This window comes from Morone saxatilis, unplaced genomic scaffold (assembly GCF_004916995.1).
Source record: "Morone saxatilis isolate NCDOM2014 unplaced genomic scaffold, NCSU_SB_2.0 Contig17, whole genome shotgun sequence".
In the NCBI taxonomy this organism is placed as follows: domain Eukaryota; kingdom Metazoa; phylum Chordata; class Actinopteri; family Moronidae; genus Morone; species Morone saxatilis.
Window position 1 is genome coordinate 26,158,090 of NW_023339729.1, and position 3,162 is coordinate 26,161,251.

Consider the following 3,162-nt stretch of genomic DNA (forward strand, 5'->3'; position numbering starts at 1 on the left):
TGCATCTGATCACTAGTTTAATAACGTATCTCGGAAACGGAGACCCAGCCGGGTCGCGGACAATGGTCTGTGATTGGGTGAATGGTAAATGGTAAATGGTAAACGGACCTGTACTTGTATAGCGCCTTTCTAGTCTTCCGATGTCTCAAAGCGCTTTTACACTACGTGCCACATTCACCCTTTCACACACATTCACTCAGATACGGTTCAGTAACTTGCTCAAGGATATTCAACACGTGGCAGGAGGAGCCGGGGATCGAACCAACAACCTTCTGATTGGGGGACGACCCGCTTTCCCTCTGAACCACAGCCGCCCCAATGGCTGTTCAATTTGACAAATGCCTTTTCATGCAGTGTAAGGTGCTCTCCATTTTTGTATGCTGATGCACTGCGAGGGGTGGGCACACGGGTTTACCTTTGGAAAATGTGGGGGGAATGAAATTATTTTGCTATGAAATCCCCCACGGGTGCGACGCCCATGGCTGGATCTGTCGAACCGGACCCGGACCGCGCGACGGAGCAATTCACTCCCATTCAAGTCAATCAGAACATATCCTCGGCGCACCACGGTCAGGCCGGTAGACACCTGCACTGCCTCGACAGGTGTTCTCATGGGTGAACTTTAACAGAGGCAGAGATGTCTCACCGGTCTGAAGCTCAGTGTGGCAGTACCAGGTTTCAGACTTCAGGCCGTATTATCACAGCACAGTCAAACTCAGAGAATGACTGAACAAACTCTGAGAAGATCGAGCTGTTAATCAGCTTTGTATCGATCAGGTGGTCAAACTGTGAAAACCTCCTTTCCACCTGGGGACATTGATAATTTTTCCAAATAAGTTATTGTTAAACAAGATCAGCTAGAGATCCACGGTTACCTCAGAAAATTTCCTTTGACCTTTGACCTGGTCAATTTCACATGACCTGAACATTGTTACTCAGCTTTCTGAAGGAGACTTGCCTTATTTAAACCTCAGACATTTAGTTTGGTGTGCTGTGTCCCTGACTGTTGAAGTGAGACTGAACACCACGGTTAGATGGAGAGAGGCTGGTCTGAGGCCTTCAGAAAGAAGACTGCAGCATTCTAGGGGGCTGATGACTTTGCCCCGTTGCCATCTAAAACTTATATTTGTTACACCGTGCAACAGTAAAGTTCTAAATCACACTTTTATCACTTTAGAGTACACTCTATCACATTTCGAGGTTTAGGGTTGTTCTGTTGGGAGCTCTGTTCTAGGCGGCCATGTTCCTCAGCATGCTCACGTGACTCCTCGAGAAATGTGCCTTAAATGCTTGCAATAACCTTTGGATAGAAATCTGTCCAAAATAAGATGATGTGTGTATTATAATTGGTTTGTAATAGGAATACAAAAAAGGAATGCATGTTCATCTTCAATTTCAGACTGGACCATCATACGGAAGAAGAATGATGACTGGCTACCTGTCCTCAAAAGGAATCAGAGCATCAGAGGGGCGCGTTGGTAGTGTCCTCAGACATATTAACCCGCCATATCATGCAGATCGTCATCAGGTAGGTGTTATGAAACGCTAATAGGATTCTTGTAGTGTAGGTCATTGTGAAAATGCCCTAACTTTTTTTCTTATCTGTTGTTTTTTGCTTAATTACTCAGAGATCAAGGAAGTTAAATCCAGTGCCATACAGTGCCGAGTACATGGGTCACAAACTGCACATAGATCAGAACGAAAAACTGGTGATGTTCGGGGTGACCCATGTCCTTTCTGTTGATGGTTTCTCCAGTAAAATTGTCAGCCATTCCACTATGCCTGTGAAAAACAACCTGACAATATATCAAGAGGTGTACAGGTAACTTTCTGTGCTCTATGTTCCATAATGTAGTTGCAAACAGTAGATATTGTTTAACTGTTAGGCATTTATTAAAGCCCCAACAAGAACTTTCATGCGTGCACACAAGTGCCGCTGCTGCGGGCTGTAAAAAATATTTTTCTTGTTAAATGTTGGACTGCATTCAATGCAGCAGCTTCCCACAGGACTGTGCGAAAGTTTGGACTTGTTTATTTATGCTTTAGAACATGAAATCATCATAAAATAGTTATAACATTGTATCTCTCTGACTCAGAATCCATGCACATCTGTGTTCAGTTCAGTCTCTGTTGCATTACCATTACAGCACTCTCTCAGAGACATTACCAGTTCTGCTCTCTCTATATAGAAATAACCAATCTTTTCACGGATGCTCTCGTTTACTGGTGTAGGTCATATAGAAGCATCAGTATTAAACAGAAACTGGTTCATAACCAGTTAAAATTTCCTCGGGGTTGCTTTAAGTAAAACACATTGGCTTATCATAGCTGTGGTTTTACCACTCCTTATCTGGGAAGAAACGAACTGATGAAAAAAAAAATGGTGACAGTTACACAGTGCTGTCTGTAACTAAGTAATTGATTAACCAAATCACTACATTAACCAAGAGTGAAAATTGGCTTCAACAATGCTTATGTAAACACAAATATGAAATAGTGTTGATAACTGTAACACTTGTGTATTGCTGTTTTGCAGAAATGCTGTCCTACAGCACGGAATGTGGACTCTTTTCATGCAGGAGAAATTGGCAGGCTACAGAAATAACACAGCAAGGGAGCCATACCTGCAAACATCATCAACACATGTCAGTTGGCTTATTGTCCTCTTTCCCTTAATCACTCAGCTGCTAGCTGATAATATTGATTTCTCTGTCCATAAATTGTTTTCTTGTCTGTATACAACATCTATGTCCCGTCTGCCCGTCCTGGGTGAGGGATCCCTCCTCTGTTGCTCACCCTGAGGTTTCTCCAATTTTTAAAAGGGTTTTCTATGGAGTTTTTCCTCAGTCGATGTGAGGGTCTAAGGACAGAGGATGTTGTTATGATGCTCATGCTATGTGCTTTTTTAACACAGGGTTGATTCAAATGTTCAAATGTGGTATGCCCAAATGCCTCCAGATCATTGTGTGAATTTACAAGGCTGGGGTGCATATCATCATATTGCAGTTGATATGAGACCTGTGCTGCGCTGTCATGCTTCACATAGGGTAACTATTCTGGCAGAGCTTGCAATGTATCACAGGGACTACGGATGAGAATGAGCTCAGCAGCTAACTCTGGCACATTTATATTGATGTAAAACCTGAAATGTCGATTACTGTA